This window comes from Canis lupus, chromosome X (genome assembly GCF_048164855.1).
Source record: "Canis lupus baileyi chromosome X, mCanLup2.hap1, whole genome shotgun sequence".
Classification (NCBI taxonomy): domain Eukaryota; kingdom Metazoa; phylum Chordata; class Mammalia; order Carnivora; family Canidae; genus Canis; species Canis lupus.
In genome coordinates, this window is record NC_132876.1 from 64,155,992 (window position 1) to 64,177,973 (window position 21,982).

At 39.3% G+C, this 21,982-nt stretch overlaps 1 protein-coding gene across 12 annotated transcripts in view; it reads right to left on the bottom strand.

Annotated features, from left to right (window-relative positions):
* ATP7A (ATPase copper transporting alpha) overlaps positions 1-21,982 on the bottom strand; it is a 153,460-nt gene extending 131,478 nt beyond the window's left edge. For 3 of the 12 annotated variants that reach the window (XM_072816029.1, XM_072816018.1, XM_072816030.1), the window contains exon 1: positions 21,698-21,982. The gene's annotated coding sequence lies outside the window, so the exon portion shown is untranslated. Of the gene's footprint in view, positions 1-1,674; positions 1,761-21,697 lie in introns of all 12 variants that reach the window. The other 9 variants (XM_072816026.1, XM_072816019.1, XM_072816025.1 and 6 more) reach the window with 8 other exon arrangements.

Here is a 21,982-nt window from a genome sequence, read left to right on the forward strand (position 1 = left end):
GAAGTGTCTATTCAGAGCTTTTGCCCATTTTATTATCGGGTTATTTTCTAATTGTTGAATTTTGAAATTTGAGGGTTTTAAATTTTAAAACCTACAATTTTTCATCAGAAATGTTATTTGCAAATATTTTCTCCCCATCTGTGACTTGTCTTTGCATTTTCTTTCATATGACAAAAAATTTTAATTTTAATAAAGTCCAAATAACCATTTTTTCATGTATGGATTGTGCTTTTAGGATAATATAGATTTCTAATCACATTTCTTTGTTCATGTCTTTTTGTATGGAGTAACAGTTCTCCTAATTAGCAGCCTCAGTCACAAAGGCTGAGAACAAATAAACAAAAACTGCCACTAATATTGTTTAATGGGTACAGAGTTTCAGTCTGGGAATACTAGAAAAGTTCAAGAGACAGATGGTGATGATGGTTGCATAACAACATGAATTTACTTAATGCCACTAACCTGACACTTAGAAAATGGTTAAAATGGTAAAATTTTGTTACCATAATAATATAACTTTACCATAATAAAAAGGAAAAACTGCAACCAAGCAACAATATGTCAGGGATGTCTATGTTCCAAAGCTCATACATATTTGTTAAAACACTTCAAGCAGTACTGAAACCAATGCAACAGAGCCAAAGGTTCACTTTGGATCCATGAAAGATGAATGAAGATTCTTTTCCAAGATGAAAAATAGCCAGACAAAATGAGCCATGTAGAAAAGTTGTCTCTTTTAGTCCTCATACTCATAAGGCAGATAGTATACTACGCTTCTTTCTTTTAAAAAAAAAAGATTTTATTTATTCATTCATGAGAGACACAGGGAGAGAGAGAGGCAGAGACACAGGCAGAGGGAGAGGCAGGCTCCTCGCAGGGAGACCAATGTGGGACTCGATCCTGGAACTCCGGGATCACGCCCTGAGCCTGAGCCTGAGCCAAAGGCAGATGCTCAACCACCCGGGCATCCCCGCTTCCTTCACAATAAAAAGAGCTGAGGCTTGGAGGGCAAAGTTGCCTGTTCAAGGTCATACTTGAGTCAGTAAATCAAGGAGTGAAGATGAGTAGAAGCTACCAGACAATCCAATCCCAGAGCTCTAACTGTAGACCATTCCCCTGTACTACCTCTAAATCTCTGAAGAATAACTCTCTCTTCAGCTTTTATGTTTAAAATTTTTTAAGTTTTAAGAATTACAAATAATTTAACAAACATTCCTTGGGGATTGTTGAATGTAATTTCACTACATTGGTTTCCCACAATACATTGAACAAAGATAAGCTACATGTAATTTTACTTTGCAATGGAGTAGATAACAGCTCTAATCTAAAATCAAATGACCTCATGTCAAATCCTGGCTCTGGCTTTGTGCTGAAGTAACTTACGCATTTTAGTTCATATGAATGAAATTTCCAACTTGGGGTGATAAAATCATAGCACTAGAAACTTGTTCACTCAAATGTGCTGCTTTTCTCATCTTGAGGTTTCATGATATAGGTAAGTTCACTGATACTGTGAAGACCTAGTAATGCTTAGAATACTTTGAATCTCTATAAAAGTTAGCTATTAATTGTAGGGTGGTTTTTTTTTGCTATTATTGTTTATAAAAAAGAGTTACCTTGGACAAATCTATAAAATATAAGTATTTAAGAGCACGTGTTCCAGAATCAGTCTACCTTGGTTTGAATCCTGGCTCTGTCATTTGCTGAATTTAAAGCCCTGGACCTGTTAATTTGTCTCTTTAAGCTTCAGTTTTCCACAGCTGAAAAATAAAAATTATTAAAACATTGCTGTAAGAATAAAATGAAACAATCTATGCAAATTGCTTAGTACAGTCCTTCATATACAGTAAGCCATCAGTGCACATGAACTGGGTTTTGGGGTTTTTTTAAGATTTCATTTATTTATTCATGAGAGACACAGAGAGAAAGGCAGAGACATAGGCAGAGGGAGAAGCAGGCTCCCTGTGGGGAGCCAGATGTGGGACTCGATCCCAGGACCCCGGGATCACGCCCTGAGCAGAAGGCAGATGCTCAACCCCTGAGCCACCCAGGCATCCCGAACTGCTATTGTTTTTTTATTAGCAATGTCAAAATGTGCCTATAGCATTAGGAATCAAATCATAAAAAGGGCATTTTGCAAATCTGCAGAGACAGCAATACTCTAATCAATTCTTAGAGAACTGTCACATCTCTTATTTGATACTCATAAACATTGACCTCTCCATTAAAAGCTACCCTCTGCCAGTCTCTTAATATCACAATCTTCTTGTTTTACACTTTACCATACTGTGTATCACTACTTGATATCTATGTACTTTAATTATCTACTATCTGTCTTCCCCTTCCAAAACGTAAGCTCCATAAAAGTAGGGAGGCATAATGTTTAAAAACAGACTTGAGAGCCAGACTGTTTGATTCCTATCTCTGCCACTTGCTATGTGTCCTTGGGCATGTTACTTAAGTTCTGTGCCTCAGTTTCCTTATCTATAAAACAGAGATAACAACATCTGTTCCCACAGGGTTGTAATGAGAATTATAAGACTTTATATATATAAAGCACTTAGCAAAACAGTAAGCACTCAATAAATGCTATTATTATTGACCTGTCATTCCAGTAGCCTGAGTAGTCCTCAGCACAGAGCAGGCACCCAATAAATATTAACCGAGTAAAATAATAATAAGAGCTTAATGATCCAATTGGAGCCAGTCTTACAGCTCAAGACATCCCTAAAAGAGTTGGAAGCAAAGGAGAGGGACTGGGAAAGGTGCTTTCTGCAGGGTCAAAACCTCTGTTCTGACCCCATCTTCCACCCTAAGTATTAAAGCCTGCTAATCACCATGGGGCATGATGTAAATTCTTTTTTTTTTTAATTTTTAATTTTTTTTTATTTATGATAGTCACAGAGAGAGAGAGAGAGAGAGGCAGAGACATAGGCAGAGGGAGAAGCAGGCTCCATACACCGGGAGCCCGACATGGGATTCGATCCCGGGTCTCCAGGATCGCGCCCTGGGCCAAAGGCAGGCGCCAAACCGCTGCGCCACCCAGGGTTCCCCATGATGTAAATTCTAGAGCTGCCTTTGGCAACTAGTAAGTCCCTGGGCACCACATCTCCTTTCTCAACATTCATCAAGAGGTTACCATGAACAGTATTTTGCACATATTACCTCATTTAATCCTTACAACAATCTTGAGGTAAATACTATAATTGCCTCCATCTTACAGATGGGAAAACTAAGGTAGAAATAGGTTAAATAACTTGTTCACAGCCACATTATTCCCCAGGGTAGGATGGGGAAACAAGCAAGAGGATCACCTTAGTGTAGCAGGAAACAGAAGAGACCTGAGGGGTCCAACCCTGTTCTATCAGTTATTTTTTTTAAAGATTTTATTTATTTATTCATGAGAGGCAGAGATACAGGCAGAGAAAGAAGCAGGCTCCCTGCAGGGAGCCCGATGTGGAACTCAATCCTGGGATCCCAGGATCTTGCCTTGAGCCAAAGGCAGGCGCTCAACCACTGAGCCACCTAGGTGTCCCTGTTCTGTCAATTTTTAAAACATTTCCTTTATTTTCAGCCATGGGTCTCCTCCTCACCTTTCAGTAATAAATACTTACCTCCAAATTCTGAACCTCTCATGGGTAATATGATAAAAGACCTCACTTTCATTGATATCTCCCTTTGCAGGCAAGATTCCCCCTCTTCTGTTCCCTATGTTCCACTTATGTGTTTAAACCTTTCGTCTGCTGATGTTACTCTTCTGTTCTCTTTGTCCTTGTGGGTTTAAGCCTTTTAAAATGTCTTTACTATCGGGATGCCTGGGTAGCTCAGTGGTTGAGCATCTGCCTTTGGCTCAAGGCATGATCCCAGAGTCCCGGGATCGAGTACATCGGGCTCTCTGCGTGGAGCCTGCTTCTCCTCCCTCTTCTTATGTCTCTGCCTCTCTCTGTGTGTCTCTCATGAATAAATAAAATATTTTTTAAAATTTGTTTACTATATCATATTAGTGGAGTTTGAGACAGACAAGAGCTAAACATGTGTGGTTGGGTGGCCATATTTAACTCCATATACTACTTTTATGATTTTTTTTCAAATAAAGATTTAAAAACTGGAAGATGATGCTGATAGTAGGTAGAAATATGGGTAAAGGGGAAGATAATAAAAGGGAAAAGTAATTAAAAGTTACTGAGTTACTATTATATGCCAAGGATTTTAAAATACTATAATCCTAACAACCATGTTAAACTGTCCTCCTTGGGCACTTGATGGGATGAGCACTGGGTATTATACTATATGTTGGCAAATCAAACTTCAATAAAAACAAATGGAAAAAAATAAACTGCTCTCCTTTTGAATATGAAATTCAAGTTCAGAATAATGAGAGCTTCTTTGCCTAATGCCAAGAAGCTAATGAATGATAGAGTCTGATTCTAAGTCACATCTCTTAGACTCCCCAAAAGTATGTTCTTTCCTCTAGAAACAACAGTTTCTTTGTCTAGAAACAACAGTTCAGGCAAAAGATGAGGGCCTGAACTAAGATAACAGTCATTAAAGTTGAAATAGGGAGTGGGTTCAAGAGATTCTTTGCATATACTATAGCAGCAGTATAGCACTGCTCTCAAGTACTCAACTATAAACAGAACACTAGTGATCAGCTTTGTACAGGTATTTGCAAATACTAATATTCACACATGGCATTTTGGTGACAAATACAATTTAACATGAATGTCCAACTTCACTCATTCTGAAAAGACACACAAACAGTATCCCCCCCTCCCCAAACAAACATTAAACTTTCCAATTCTTTCCATTTCTCCTACTTCCTTATCATTCCCTAGCTGTTTTTTCCTTCTGTTTCTTCTGAGTAGCTATTCTTTTGATTCTGGTCCCCAAAGTTCTATAGAATCCCCTCCCTCTGGTCCCCTACCTGGTGCAAACACATACATTCTAGCAACGTTTCCTCCCCAAGTTAAAACTGCAACTGGTTATACTGTCCTGAAAGTAAGTGTTGACTAGGTGCCTTAACAGTGAATCAAGAAAAAAAATATCCTTTGAGTGCCTATTTCTCTGAAACATATGACAGGTCTCAATAAGTATTTACTGAATTTAAAATGGGTTATTTATTTATTATTTTTCAATTTAAAAATGGGTTCCTTGAGTGCAACTTACAGAACATGGAAACAGTGGGTTTTCTGTGTTTGGTAGCAGCAGTCCTAGCAAGGGGCTTCGTATGGGTTTGGGACTCCAGGGAACAAATGAAAAGTCAGGAGCTGACTGGCATGCTAGGAGATGGAAGCAGGACCTTCCTGGTGATCCCGCACCTCAATGATAAAGCCATGTTCTTTGCTCCCACTGTGCTATGCCCGGCCTGCCTAAAATACTGGCTGTCCTTGCTCTGCTTCTGTGCAGGGTTCTCTGTTGTAGGGCACTAAGTGAATATACCAAAGGCCCCTTCTCTGGGTGCTTCACTGAGAATCAGTGGCCCTAGCTTGTAGACTGTAGCAGCCAGCTTCCTAGGTGGATTGGGAGATGTCACCAGCTTGCGTACTTCATTGCCAGCAGGATTGGGGAGCATAAGAGAACTACTCACATTTTGTTCCATTTAATACCTACGTTTCTGTTGGGAACTATGACTGTACTCATTCTGTGGAACTTTTTTATGTGAAAGGACCAAGAATAATGATCTTGGGACGCCTGGGTGGCTCAGCAGTTAGGCGTATCTGCTTTCGCCCCAGGATGTGATCCTGGAGTACCAGGATTGGATCCTGCATCGGGCTCCCTGCATGGAGCCTGCTTGTGTCTCCCTCTGCCTTTGCCTATGTCTCTGCCTCTCTCTTTCTGTATGTCTCATGAACAAATAAATAAAAATCCTTAAAAAAAAGACTAATGATCTTACTATGGGACACCAAACAGAATCTAGGCTGTATCATGCCTGCCTAACCCTTAAAATTTTACTACTAAAGATAGCAAAGGACCTTCCTGCTGCTTTTAAAATCCATTTTGTGGGGTGCCTGGGTGGCTCAGTTGGTTAAGCATCTGACTTCAGTTCAGGTCATGATCTCACAGTCCTGAGATGAAACTTCATATCCAGCTCCCTGCTTGTGGGGAGTTTGCTTCTCCCTCTCCCTCTGCTACTACCCTATCTCTCCTGCATGCTTACATGCATGCACATGTGCACTCTCTCAAAATCTAAAAAAAGAAAAAAAAGAAAAAGAAAAAAATCAATTAAAATAAAATCATTTTGTGCTATTAAGATGCATATGTCAAATTGAAGAGAGAGACTCAGATCATTAGATTAGAAAATAATTTTAGAATCCAACATCCACCATCTTTCAATGAAGAGGCCTTTCATTTTTTTTTTGAAAAGGCCTTTTTTTTTAAAGATTTCATTTATTTATTCATGAGAGACACACACAGAGAGAGAGAGAGAGAGGCAGAGATGCAGGCAGTGAGAGAACCAGGCTCCATGCAGGGAGCCTGATGTGGTACTCAATCCCGGGTCTCCAGGATCACACCCTGCACCGAAGGCAGGTGCTAAACCACTGAGCCACCCAGGGATCCCTGAAGAGGCCTTTCAAAGATGACTTTACCATACAGAAAAGATGGACTGAGAAAACAAAAATTGACCCTGACGCTGAATTACAATAATAATTGCACAACTGCATAAATGAACTATTAATAGACAATGGGTGAATTTTATGGTATGTAAAATTATACCTCAATAAGCTACTTTTAACCAAGAAATGGGTTCCTTGAATAGTTGTTTCTCAGTTGATTTTGAAGATGAACCATGTTTTCTCATAGAAAGAACATTATACATGATGGCTAGGTTCACATATTGATCTTCAGAAGTTTCTTGGCTAGGTTCACAGATTGATCTTCAGAAGTTTCTTGGCAATAATGAAGCTAGATTATATATTAATAGTATTTTAGCACTGACTTTTATGAAGAAATGCACAGTGAGTTCCAATTAGGAAATCAAGATGCCAACAGACACTTATCTCCTATTTACATTTTCAGCTCTAGAAAAGATGTCTTTGCCCCATGCAGGCAGTGATAGGGGTAAGTGATGCCTATCTTCAACAACAATAACAAGTGAACTCATGCCAGGTCTTTCATAGATAATTAAGTCAGGTCCTGGTATTCTGCTTAGGAAAGCAATATATTACTGAATGAAATACTTGATATATTTTACAAGGTCTTTTACACAAAATCTGCAATATAAAAATAGTTTTGGGGCACCTGGGTGGCTCAGTCAGTTAAGCATTGGACTCTTGATTTCAGCTCAGGTCCTAATCTCAGGGTCCTGGGATCGAGCCCCGTGTCAGCCTCCTCACTCAGTAGAGTCGGCTTGTCTCCCTCTCCCTCTCCTCCTGCTCATGTGCTCCCTTGAATGCTCTATCCCTTGCTCTTAAATAAAACAATCTTAAAAAAATAGTTTTGAGTGAATTAATTCTGATGCACTGCTGATGGGAACACAAACTAAAACCCTGTAGGGTTTCTAAAAGATAATTTGGCAATATTTATCAAAGCCTGAAAATATGCATGCCCTTTTAACACAGAAATGCCAATTTTTTAATTTATTTATTTTACAGAGAAGGAGAGAGAGAGAGAGAAAGAACAAGTAGGAGGAGTGGCAGGCAGAAGGAGAGGGAAAAGCAGACTCCCCACTGAGCAGGGAGCCCAATGCAGTGCTCGATCCCAGGACCCTGGGATCAAGACCTGGGCCAAAGGCAGATGCTTACCTGAGTAAGCCACCCAGGTGCCCCACTTTTGGAAGAATTTATATCATAATCTTAACAACAGCTACTACTTAGATGATAGAATTAGGGTAATAATCACTTTCTTCATTCATTCAGTCACCAAATATTTATTAAATTCCTACTATATTTCAAGTACTATTCTAGATGCTGGTGATAAAGCAAGTGAAGAACATAGACACAGTTTACACCATCATGGAGTTTACATTCTCATGTGGGAGATGGACAGTAAGCCAACAAAGTAATATATAAAATCAAGTAGTGATGTTATAAAGAAAAAAACAAAACCCTGTAAAGACAGATATCAAAATATTGCCTAGATTTTGTTTTTACATTGACCATTTACTAATTTTCTTTTTTTTAAATTTATTTATTTATGATAGTCACAGAGAGAGAGAAAGAGAGGCAGAGACACAGGCAGAGGGAGAAGCAGGCTCCATGCATCGGGAGCCCGATGTGGGATTCGATCCCGGGTCTCCAGGATCGGCACCCTGGGCCAAAGGCAGGCGCCAAACCGCCGCGCCACCCAGGGATCCCTACTAATTTTCTAATAAGAAAAAAAAGTATTTCTACTTATAAAAAAGTTAACGTATTTCAGTGATACATTTGGAGGATTCATACAATAAGGGACTGGACCAAGACACATTTAAGACCTCTGAATGACTAAAATTTAAAGGGTAGACTTCAGTTATCTGGAAAATTCACTTCTGTGAAATTCCTCATTCCTCACCAATGCTTAGTAAAAGGTACTACAGATCACAAAGACCCTGGACTGCACTGGAGGCTCAATTTCATGGGATCTTCAGAGGCTCACTTAAAACTTCTCTACAGATGAGCCTATTAAACCCCCAAAAAGCTATTTACTTTCAATTCCAAAACTGTAGATCTACAACTTCAGAGACATTTGTTGAGATCACTTTATGGAGATGAAAAAAAAAACTATTGCTTTTTACAAATGTATATAGTGAGCCAAGGCTTTCCTTGGTTCTCTGAAACCATGAAAGGTTTTGTTGTTGTTGTTGTTGTTGTTGTTGTTGTTGTTGTTGCTTTAAAAAGATTTTACTGGGATGCTTGGGTGGCTCAGCGGTTGAGCTTCTGCCTGTGGCTTGGGTTGATCCTGGGTCTGGGGATGAGTCAGGGAGCCTGCTTCTCCCTCTGCCTATGGCTCTGCCTCTCTCTGTGTGTCTCTCATGAATAAATGGATAAAATCTTTAGAAATAAAAAATAAGAAGATTTTACTTATTTGTTTGAGAGATGGAGAGCGAGAGCATATGAACGAGGGCGGGGGGCAGAGGGAGAGGGAGACTCCACACTGAGCAGGGAGCCCAAGATGTGTCTTGATCCCAGGATACCAAGATCATGACCCAAACTCTAAGGCAGACGCTCAACGACTGAGCCACCCAAGGGTTCTTTTAAGGCAAAAGAGTCTAGAATAAAGGCAAAAGGGACCTAGAGTTGAAAGCACAGAGACATGAGCAGAATATTCTGGAAGTCCAAAGGAGTAAGTTTCTAAGTGCAGCCTCCATTGATAAGTAAAAATATGTATAAAGTGTTTGAAATTACAAATACATCTAGGTATCATAGACCCTCCTATCAAGAGAAAAAAAAAAAGCATGGGAATTGATGATGACTATTTTAGTGACCTATCTCTCCTCTGGACAAGTCTGCCTCTTAACTAACAAACTACACTCAGAAAACTGTGAAGCAGAGTTAGAGGTATAGCTAATGACACCAGGAGACAAGTACACACAGGGATGAGATCTATAATTTTGGCTTCATTAATACTGTTAAATCAGCCAAACCATAAACGCATCAGGTAGATTTATATCACCAACACCATGCACACTAACATTGAACTTGTGTTGAAGGAAACTGTAATACTCAGTACATGTGGTATACCTTGGTGACTCATCTTGCTGATTATGCAAAAATATCTCCCCTATCAGGTAAGAATATAATTAATCTTTCCAGGACTTGAAAAAAAAAGTAGTTAAAATATTGGTAGAAAAACTATTTTGTCTTGGGGCACCTGGGTGGCTCAGTCAGTTAAGCATCTGCCTTCAGTTCAGGTCATGATCTCAGGGTCCTGGGATCGAGCTCCACAGGGAGCCTACTTCTCCCTCTCCCTCTGCCACTCGCCCTGCTTGTGCTCTCCCTCTCTTTTACTCTCTCCCTCAAATAAATAAAAAAAAATTTTTTAACTGTTTTGTCAGGGATCCCTGGGTGGCTCAGCAGTTTAGCGCCTGCCTTTGGCCCAGGGCGTGATCCTGGAGTCCCAGATCCTGGAGGATCTAGTCCTGCGTCAGGCTCCTGGTATGGAGCCTGCTTCTCCCTCTGCCTGTGTCTCTGCCCACCCACCCTACTCTATGTCTATCATAAATAAATGAATAAGATCTTTAAAAATAAATAAATAAAAATAAAAGGTTTTTTTAAAAAACTGTTTTGTCTTCTTAGAGATGGAATATTTGTATGCTATGACTAAAACATAAAAATATGTATCTATTTTTCAAAATAGTTTGACTACTCCTAACATGCATATTTTTCATATTTTTTTATCAAACCAAGGTTCAAAGAACAATTTTCAGTATGAAGCAAGCAGACACCCTGTAAATATAGTCCAGATCTATATCCCCACCCACACCCAACCCCTTAATTCCTTTAATGACCTGTTTAATACACTTCAGTTAACGAAGGTGAAAATCTGATAACATTCTCTCCTGTTCAAAGTTCAATCACCATCAGAACATATAAGGATGAAAAACTATGTACTAGGAATGTACGGGGAGTTCAGCTTTTAAAAAGAGACTAGAAGTTCCAAATTGTCAAAAGCAACTGTTTAGCTGGGTATTTTTTGATACACATAAATGAGAATGAATTCAGAAAAGGCCTATATCATTCCATACCCTTTAGAGTTTTTAACTGGGAAGTTTCAACTGCTTTGTTTTTTTGTTTTTTAAGTAGGCTCCACACCCAACATGGGGCTTGAACTCATGAAACCTGAGCCAGCCAGGCACCCCTCAAGTGCTTTGTTATCACAAGCAAGCAGAAGCCATAATAATACACAATAATGAGTTTGATGGAAATGCATGGATTAACCTGAAAAGCTTCACATCATTATTAGAAACCAAGTTCATAAAAAGTGGATAGAGCATGAGCAATATAAAAAGACAAAAGGAAATAAAATGCCAGTTGAACAGAGAAGAAAAATTGTGTGTGGGAACAGGAAAACAGGTTTGCCTAGTCAAAATTGAGGGTGTAGGTGAAAATAGAATATCACAAAAGAAACAACAACAACATATCCTTACATTCACACAGCACATTTCTGTTTACAAAGAAGTGCTTCATAAATTATTTCATTAGAAACAGCAAGGATATTCATTAAGCAATTCATTAATTTGATATACATTAAAAAGAAAATCTTTGGCACCAGACAGAGTTGGACTTGAATCTAAATTTTGCACCTTAGTAGCCATATGACTTTCAGCAAATTGTTTGAGCTGTTTGATACACAATTTTCTCATTTAAAAACATAGATAACAAAAAAAAAAAACATAGATAACTTACTCATGGGACTGTTGAGAGAAACATTATGAGGTAATACATGTAAAGTGCCAGGCTCATACATAATTCCATTTCTTCTTCACCTTACTGATACTGCCAAGTTCCTAGTATCTTCTAGATTCTATACTAGGCCCAGCTGGGAATAAAAAAAGTGAATGAATACAACATAGGCTCTGCCTTCAAGGAGTTTAGCAATGCATGCTACACTGGTGATCTAAAGGATGAAGGAAGGGAGTTCAGTGAAGACTTCATAGAAGAGATATTTTGTGTCTTTTTTTCCTTTAAAATATAACGAATAATCAAAAAAAATATATATAAGGAATAAACATCAACTAGAGAAAAATATAAAACATAGATAAGCAAATATAAAAATAAACAACAAATCAATCTACGACCAAGAGATAACTACATTAACATTTTGAGGTAGGGGTGTGTGTGTGTGTTGTGTTAGTTTAGGAGATAAACACACACAGTTTTAATAAAAATTATGTACTGTGTTTTATGACATGCTTCTTTTTATTCAAACTAAAATTTTTGTCAGTGAATAATAATAAATAATAGTACTTAATATTTTTGTCAGTGAATAATAATAAATAATAGTACTTAATATTTTTTACTATTTTAATCTTCACAACTTAATGGGATAGGTACTAATATTATCTCCATTTACAGATGATGAAATTGAGACAGAGAGGTTAAGGAACTTTCCCAAGGTCACACAGCTAGTAAGTGACAACCAAAATCTGAACCCAGTAAGTTTGATCCAGAGTCTGTGCTTTTATTTTTGAGAGAGAGAAGAGAGCAGGAGGAGCAGAGGGAGAGGGACAAGCAGACTCCCCCAATAAGCGTGGAGCCAAAGCAGGGTTAGATCTCACAACCCTGAGATCAGGACCTGAGCTGAAACCAAGAGTCTGACACTTAACCCACTGTGCCACCCAGGTACCCCTACCATAAACTTTTAAAAGAGTATAGCCCAGAAAGGAAATGATTAGGGACTAAATGGAGATACAGAAGAGGGAGAAATGTTGATAAATATCAAGAACTAGACAACAGGGGGGCCTGGCTAGCTCAGTTGGCTTAGCATGTGACTCTTCATCAATGGGGGTTGTAAATTCAAGCCCCATATTGAGCATAGGGCTTACTTAAAAGAAAAAAGGTAACTAGACAACAGACTTGGTAACCTGACTCAATGTCGGGGCAAGGAAAAAAATAACTCTTGGGTTTCTAGGTAGAGAGGAGTGGCATTATTAGTTTCCTTTTATAGACAGAAACAAAGGCCCAGAAACACTAATTTGTCCAAGGTACAGTTTGTTAATAGCAGAAATGGAACTTAAACTCTAGACTATCTCCAAAGTCAGTACTCTTTTTTTTAAGATTTCATTTATTTATTCATGAGAGATACAGAGAGAGAGGTAGAGACACAGGCATAGGGAGAAGTAGGCTCCATGCAGGGAGCCTGATGTCGGACTCTATCAAGATCACACCCTGAGCCGAGGGCAGACGCCCAACCACTAAGCCACTCAGGCATCCCTCAAAGTCAGTACTCTCCACTACAAGACAACACATCAAGAAAGAATATTATGCTACATTTTATATAGCACTCTATAATCTATAAAGTGATTTCAACATTATTTCACTTGATACTCTTAACAACCTATGAGTGAGGGCAGGTATCACCATTTTACTGATGAGTACACTTAAATAGAGTAAGAAACATGATGTAACCCTTAAAATCCTCAAAGATCTAAATTTCATCTGTTGGATTACAGAAGAGCCTCAAGGTGGGAAGTGAGATTCAAGTGATGAGCTTGGGACTACCTGGGCTGCTGAATGTTGTAGGTATTGAGAAGAGAAAGGGGCTAGAAATAGAAATGGTTTGGGTAGGTTTCAACACAGCCTATTGTATAAGTCCACATCATAATATTTATAGACTTACATATATTTATAATATTTATGTACTAACAATGTGATTGCTGCCCCCAGAGTTGTGTAAGACAATAGCCCTAGATGAACAAAAGAAGTCTCCAACCTGCAGATCAGGATCTACTGGTAGGTCTAGGAGTCTTGCTTCATGGAGCCCCAAGGTGGCTTCCAATAATGTTTTCTCCACTCTGCTACAACCCCTTTCTGCCACACATCCCAGCTAACATTCCCAGAGTGAAAGGGAGAACAGTACAGCCAGCAACTACTTCTCAGGAACTACAATGATTGTATCTGCCCTAATCTCAAGACTCAGATTAAAAGAAGGTCCACCAGGAGCACTGGCTGGCTCACTCAGTAGAGCACATGACTCTTGATCTCAAGGTTGTGAGTTCAAGCCTCATTTTGGGCGTGGAACCTACTTTAAAGAGAGAGAGAGAGAAATAAAAAGAAGGCCTTCCATATAATAAGGTTGGAGATCACCTTGATAAAGGATTGGGAAGAGATGAAAATGGTCTGATGTAATCAATCATTTCTACTTATCTGGCAGGAAAAAATTCTAGAAAGTGCCAGAATAACAGTATTCTGTTAAACCTCCTTAGAATATGATCACACTTACATTAAAGTCAAAGGTAACAAGAAACAAAAGGCAGATCATAACAAGCATTCATTTGGTAATCCACTCATGCCTTAAACCAACTGAGAGAACACTAACACAGATTATAGACAAAACTTACTATATCAGCTTCTGACCAAGTTATGTTTAGGTAAAATACAAAACTTGGACAGAATAATCTAGTCGGATGCTTCAAATATAGAAGATAATCTGAAACTGACCAGATGACTCAAATGTAGAATAAAACCTAAAATAACATTGGTAGTCCTCAAGTGGTCATGTCAAGTAACTGCAGTTAAGTTTCTTTTCCTCATATCTGGACAAAGAAAACACACTATTCTTAAAAGAACACAACTGAAAACAAAGGCGAAGCAAGTGTACTCTGTAGTGCTTGAAGATACAGAATGTATTTCTTTCTCTTGCCTAACCTCCTTCTTGCACTTCCACTGACACATTGCTCTCTAGTGCTACTTGGTGCTACTAGGGTTACTAATCCCAGCTGCTCTGTGTAAATATCATTTTATTGCTTACATAGTCCTGTCACTAAGAAAACTTAATACAAAATTCTAAACTCAGGGGGCACTTGAGTGACTCAGTTAAGCATCTGACTCTTGATTTTGGCTCAGGTCATGATCTCAGGGTCATGAGCTGAGGCCTGCATGGGGCTCCAAGCTGAGCATGGAGCCTGCTTAAGATTCTTTCTCTCTCCCTCTCCCTCTCCCTCTGTCCTGCCCCTCACATGCGCTTTCTCTCTCTCTCAAAAAAAAAAAAATTCTAAACCCAGGTAACAATTAGAATGAAAATGGGATCAAATTGAGGCCTATGACTCCAAAGCCCATGCATGCTAACCCTCTCCAAAACACCCTATCCAAGGAATTTACCACAGATTAAATAGCTGCTCAAAGCATTCAAAAGATGGCTGTATTAGAAAATCCTAGTCTTCCAGGCAGCCCGGGTGGCTCAGCGGTTTAGCGCCTGCCTTCAGCCCAGGGTGTGATCCTGGAATCCTGGGATCGAGTCCCATGCCAGGCTCCCTGCGTGGAGCCTGCTTTTCCCTCTGCCTGTGTCTTTGCCTCTCTCTCTCTCTCTCTGTCTCTCATGAATAAATGAATAAAATCTTTAAAAAAAAAAAAAGAAAATCCTAGTCTTACTTCTCATGTTTCTCCTAAACTCTCATACTAGTACCACATTCACAACACTTCTGACACCAGATGTTTGGCAGTTTTCCCCTACCAAGTAATTCTCTGTAACACCAGCAGGGTATCCTACAATTTAACTCAATTCTTAGGCTATCCACCTGGAGATAGAGTTAGAGATAGAGTCAGATCCCCCAGGAGATAGAGTCAGATCCCCCAGGTTAAGGGCTTAATCCCACAAGACTGCTCCCACCCCACTTTCCACAGACTTAAATAGCTATTCAAAGCATTCAAAAGATGGCTCTCACCTATCCCTTTCAAAACTCTTCCCCAACATAAAATCTCTACTACAATCAGGAAGTACCCTCACAGCCATATAGTCCATGCTTGCCATTTCTTTCTATGATTTTGTTTAGCTTGGTTCCCTCACCTGGAATGCTCTCTTCCATATATTTAAATCCTATCACCTCACTCATCTGTAAACTCCAGAAAAGCAGGACCATATCTGCTGTACTGACAAGCATATCCCCAGTACCTTGCAAATCATAGCTACCCAAGTAACTGCTGAGTTAATCAATGAACCCAAGTCCCACCTCCTCCATGAAAAACATGTCAAATACTCATACCCACTTACTTTTTAAATTCTGAAGACCCTTGGAATCAGCATCATAGTTTAGTACCTAATTACTCTGTAATTGTTTGGTATTAGATTTCTTTTTCTGGCTAGACATTGGAGCATATGCCTTATGCTTCTTTGCATATCTTACAGAACCCACATAAACACTAGATATACAACAAGCACACAATAAACACGTATTCATTGGAGTGCTGACATAGGATCAGCACTATTTTGCAGAGTAGGTTAGACATACATAAAGCCTTCTCTTCTGCCTATATTTTGTATTTAATAAATCATTCAGAAGTATGTTTCAGCATTCAGCAATTAGAGAAATAATCCAGAAAAGTTCAATGGCCCAGGGTCTGTAGCTCACTAATTATACAAGTAGATCATCATGAGTTTTCTCAGTAGAGAAGCAGGAAAAGTACATCAGGGTGATTTGACTTGATAAGTGTCATAACTAGTTTTGAGATATGATGTTAGCTTACTGTAGGTGTACGTAGACTACTGTGCCCTCCTAATCTGAGTTTTCCATATTTCTGTGGTGTCATTTGGAAACTAAATATTGCCTGCAAATACTGATTGATCAATATATTTCTCCTACAGTCCACTCAATTTGTATTACTGCAAAACTATAATTTACAATTTTATTATATAGGTAGGTTGCTAACATTACTTTAACAGTAAATAATTTTTTTAAAGATTTTATTTATTTGTTCATGAAAGACACAGGGAGAGAGAGAGAAACTGGAGGGTATTATGCTGAGTGAAGTAAGTCAACCGGAGAAGGACCAACATTATATGGTCTCATTCATTTGAGGAATATAAAAAATAGTGAAAGGGATTATAGAGGAAAGGAGAGAAAATGAGTGGGAAATATCAGTGAGGGTGACAGAACATGAGAGACTCCTAACTCTGGGAAATGAACAAGCGGTAGTGGAAAGGGAGGTGGGCGGGGGGATGGGGTGACTGGGTGACAGGCACTGAGGGGGGCACTGATGAGCACTGGATGTTATGCTATATAGTTGGCAAACTGAACACCAATAAAAAATATACAAAAAATAAATAAAAGAAAGTTTTTTAAAAAGAGCAAATCCTAAGACTGATTCTGAAATTTCTGAAATCTATTCATGACTTTCTAACATTGCTATAGAGCATTCCAATAAAAATACAAAAACAAAGAGAAAAAAACATAAAAAAAGATTTTATTTATTTATTCATGAGAAACACAGAGAGTGGCAGAGACACAGGTGGAGGGAGAGGTAGGCTCCTCGAGGGGAGCCAGATAAGGGACTCAAATCTTTAATCTCGGGACTCTAGGACCACGCCCTGAGCGGAAGGCAGACAATCAACCACTGAGCCACTCAGGCGTCCCTTTTTTTTTTTTTTTTTTGAATAAACATTCTTTCTTTTACAAAAAAGATAAAAATAAACACACAGACCATTTCTCTTTTCTTCATGGGAGACTTAGAAAATACAAAAAAAAAAGACTAACCATTTTAAACGTTAGGTCTTTTAGCATATCTTTTTTTTTATTTTATTTATTTATTCATGAGAGACCCAGAGAGAGAGAGAGAGAGAGAGAGAGAGAGAGAGGCAGAGAGAGAACAGGCTCCATGCAGGGAGCCCGATGTGGGACCCGATCCCCAGATCCCGGGACTCCTGGACCATGCCCTGCGCCGAAGGCAGTCACTAAACCTCTGAGCCATCCAGGGATCCCCCTTTTTGGATATCTTTAAATAATGTAATTAGCTAAAAACAAAACTATGAGTCCTTACTTACGAATTTAGTTTGAATATATCAAGGAAATTCTGAGCCACCAATACTTTATTTTTTTTTATCATCAAATCTATTTGCTCATTCATACTTTCAAAGAAGATAAATGAGTTATTTCTCCCTTTAGGACAAACAAGGAACTTAATTCCAATAGAGTTAATTTTGCACAAATGTCTACTTTAAAAAAAATACAGTTCCATTATGTAAGGTAAGAACACAGGTTCTGGGCAGCCCGGGTGGCTCAGCGGTTTAGCGCCTCCTTCGGCCCAGGTCATGATCCTGGAGACCCGGGATAGAGTCCCACGTCGGGCTCCCTGAATGGAGCCTGCTTCTCCCTCTGCCCGTGTCTCTGCCTCTCTCTGTGTGTGTCTCTCATGAATAAATAAATAAAATCTTAAAAAAAAAAAAAAAAAGAACACAGGTTCTAAGACCAGACTGACTGGCTTTAAATCTCAGCCTAGCCACTTGCCAGGTCTAGAAATAAAATTTGGCCCTATGAAAGAATATGTCAACTCGTACCAAAGCGCAAACTATAGACAAAATACCAGATTCATTTTATCACACCAGAGGAATGATCAGTTCTAGTCTCCTTCATTTCCGTGCACAAAAAAAAAGTTTCAAGATCCCATGACTTAATACTTCCCCCAAAGTTAAGAAACAGGCACTTGTGCGTTATTTTTGTAATAAACACAGTGGACACACTCTTATGCAATCCTAATCATACCTTAAATTCAAGGTCAAATAATATACTGCACTAAATAAATTATTATTTTTTCTGTCATCATATAGTGAATTTAACACTTTAAAACTATATGAAGGGATGCCTGGGTGGCTCAGTGGTTGAGCATCTGCCTTGAGCCCAGGGCGTGATACCAGGATCCCAAGATGGAGTTCCACATAGGGCTCCCTGCAGGGAACCTGCTTCTTCCTCTGCCTACGTCTCTGCCTCTTTCTCTCTGTGTCTCTCAATAAATAAATAAAACCTTTAAAAAAAACTATATGAAGACTACAAAGGTTTTTTATGACTAAAAGTCATCCAATTACCACCTAGCTAGAAACAGAGAAGCCAGATAAAACACTTTGCTTTTGACAAACAATACTTGAAGACATGACACCAATTTGATTGCTAATACATAAAAACCCACTTACAGCTGTGATTAGAAATTAATACCAAGATACTGCGGCTGTAAGTCTGAACTAAAAACTGATACTTAGAATTAATGGTGAAATGGCATAGTAAAAGAACAGAAAGCATTTGTTGGCCAAAATGAAATTGGTCGTATATAAATAATATTAATAGTAATGTTTTAATAATATATTTATTAATAATCAATACAATATACTTTATATTGATAGCATTATTTTTTTTCCATTTTTCTGATAGGTTGTTAGCCTTTTTTTTTTTTTTAAGTAGGCTCCATGCCCAGCATAGAGCCCAATGCAGGGCTTGAATTCACAACCTTGAGATCAAGACCTGAGTTGGGATTGTATCAGATGCTTAACCGAGTGAGCCACCCAGGCACCCCTTAATAGCATTATTACTAATTGATTTAATAATTCAATTAGGGATCCCTGCGTGGCGCAGCGGTTTGGCGCCTGCCTTTGGCCCAGGGCGTGATCCTGGAGACCCGGAATCGAATCCCACGTCGGGCTCCCGGTGCATGGAGCCTGCTTCTCCCTCTGCCTGTGTCTCTGCCTCTCTCTCTCTCTCTCTGTGTGTGACTATCATAAATATATTTTAAAAAAATAATTCAGGGATCCCTGGGTGGCGCAGCGGTTTGGCGCCTGCCTTTGGCCCGGGGCGCGATCCTGGAGACCCGGGATCGAATCCCACGTCGGGCTCCCGGTGCGTGGAGCCTGCTTCTCCCTCTGCCTGTGTCTCTGCCTCTCTCTCTCTCTTTCTCTGTGTGACTATCAGAAATAAATAAAAATTAAAAAAAAAATAATAATTCAATTAGATTTCTTAGAGCAAATAATCTTATTATCACAAAAAAAGATACCTTTTTTCCTTACCAATATAAGTGCAAAGATCAACAAAGGAGATAACACTTGGAACTACTTTACAACCAAGCTTTGTAACCTTTTGTTAGCTCAAGGATCAATTCTTAAGTATTCTCATGACACTAGAAGTCAGCTACAAATTAAATAGTCCTGAGAATTTTCTTTAAAGGGCTCTGCACTATGGAATTCTTTTTCTCTGTCCTTATATCTCTGTTGACAGTTTTTCAGGTCTTAACAGAAGCCCTCTTAATGCTCTCCTCTCCTAAATGGCAGGTAGCACACTTAAATGAACACTCAAGAGAGTGGAAACCATCTTCTTCACAACTCCAAGAATATACAATGCCCTGCAAACTCTCAGATCAGAGTAGAGGAGGGAAGTGATTCCAGTATTTTTCCCTCCCAATCTTTGGGACATCAATGCCCAAGCAGAATCATCAACAATTACAAGAGCATAAAACAAAACATTTCTTAAAAACAAAATGGCCAAGTTAAAACAATTCCCCTAAGATGTAAAATAACCCATTAAATTTCAATTAGTATATTATGAAAATGTACTCCTGAGTATAGGTCTGGAAAATTGGATTTCTGCACTAGAGAATTAGAGTAAAAATAGGTTTAAAAAACATAGCTGTACAATTCTAAATGTGGACAGAAAACATGAGACAAAGTACAATTAACTGGCTCAAAATGGGGATATTTTATCTTCATTTTCTTTAAGGAAAGAAATATTTGTGAAAACTAATGTAATCTACCAATATCCCACACATTTAATTCAACAAAGATATGGAAATCATTTCGATTTTCTAACAGTGCTGAAGAAGCTAGGAACATATTTATTAAACAAGAAACATCCTACCCTTACACTTTAATGAAACACATTCTTAAAGTATTCTGATAGTTTTCTTGCCATACTGCTTCAGCAAGTAACCAAGCAAGTTATATCACATTAAATTGACCTGAAGACTAAGATTTATAAGTAAAAAACATGATTGCTGGGATGGTAAATTGAACCAAAATAGGCTTGTTGCCTCTCTCTCCTGCCCACCACCCACCTCCACCCACACTTTGATTTATGTTTTAAGAAAGATCACAACTTAGAAACAAAACTCTGTAAAACCTTTAACAAAGATGAGTAGAGGGAATTTTAAAATTCCCAAATATTATTCTCACCTGTGCCAGTGCCTGTATCACCTCAGACAAATCTCTTTTCACAGTTTAATTTCCCAGCTGGCAAATAAACATTATTTTCAGTCATTGGAATGTATCAAAATTCTTGATTAAAGTTAGTCAATATTGGGGCACCTGGGCAGCTCAGTCAGTTGAGCATCTGCCTTGGGCTCAGGTCATGATTTCTGGGTCCCGGGACCCAAACCCTGCCTCAGGCTCCCTACTCTGAGGGGAGTGTGCCCCTCCCCTTGCTCCCACTCCACCCTACCCCCGCTCCTGCAATTTTCTCACTCTCACACTCTCTCAAATAAATAAATAAAATCTTTTTAAAAAAATAATAAATAAGGATGAGATACGCAAAGTATTCAATCAGTGGGGCTGCTAGAACCCACTGTCTTCATAACTGAACTAAACCAACTTGATTGCATACTCATTTGAGGCCAGGGACTCCATCCTATTTCTTGTGTATACCTCCTACCACCCCTACACCTTAATATCACCCAATTCAACGTTCTGCACACATTAAGACTCAATGTGTCTTAATTGAGACCATATTTCTGTAGATGAACAGACTCTAAAACAAAAATCAGATGCTGAAAATACGAACTTGTGAACAACAAAAAGAGTTGTTGGTGCTTAGAATAACCTCAACGTCTACAACAAAAAGTGTCAAAGATAAAGATGCCACAGAGATGGAGAATAACTTTACTGGGAAAGGGGCGGAATGAACAAAATGAAATGGAAATAAGAGTGTTCTCTCAGTTTAGCTTATGCTCCCAGAGCGAGACAAGAAGAAAAATAATTTTTTTACATTATTAATCGTCATCAGTCCATACGACTTCCAATACCGGCCACGGACCTTCTTGTACCTTCAACTAATTAGGTAACATAGGCCACTGGATAATCAAGACAGTTCCCCAGGAGGGTACAAGGAAAGTGACTTGGGTCTGGATTCAATCTCCCCTCGATTATCCCCTACTAGGAAGATAAAACGTGAGGGTGGTAAATACGAGAGTCGTGGAGAAGTGAGAGTTTGGAGACTGCCCCTGATTAAAATGACCCCACTACACTCCGTAGTAAAGACTGACAATACAGAACACCTCTCCAGTAGAAGGGGACTACAGGAAGACAATATAGGACTTACCTGGTTTTTCTTTACTATGGTTAAACCTCGCGAGCTATGCAGCCCGTGGCAGCCGCAAATCCACGCACAGGCTCCGATCTCACACACCGGGAGAAGAAACAGTAGTGGTGGCGTGGAAGGGGGGTTGCGGGGAGGGGGGCGGCGGCGTCTGAGCCGCGGCGGCTGCGGCAGCAGTGGCGGCACTCCCACGGTTTCTCTTCCTCCACCCACCGCCGCCAGGGCCTGTGGCCTTTACTCGTCCTTTCCTCACTCCCCCCACTTCCGGGTGACGCCCAGGCCGGAAGC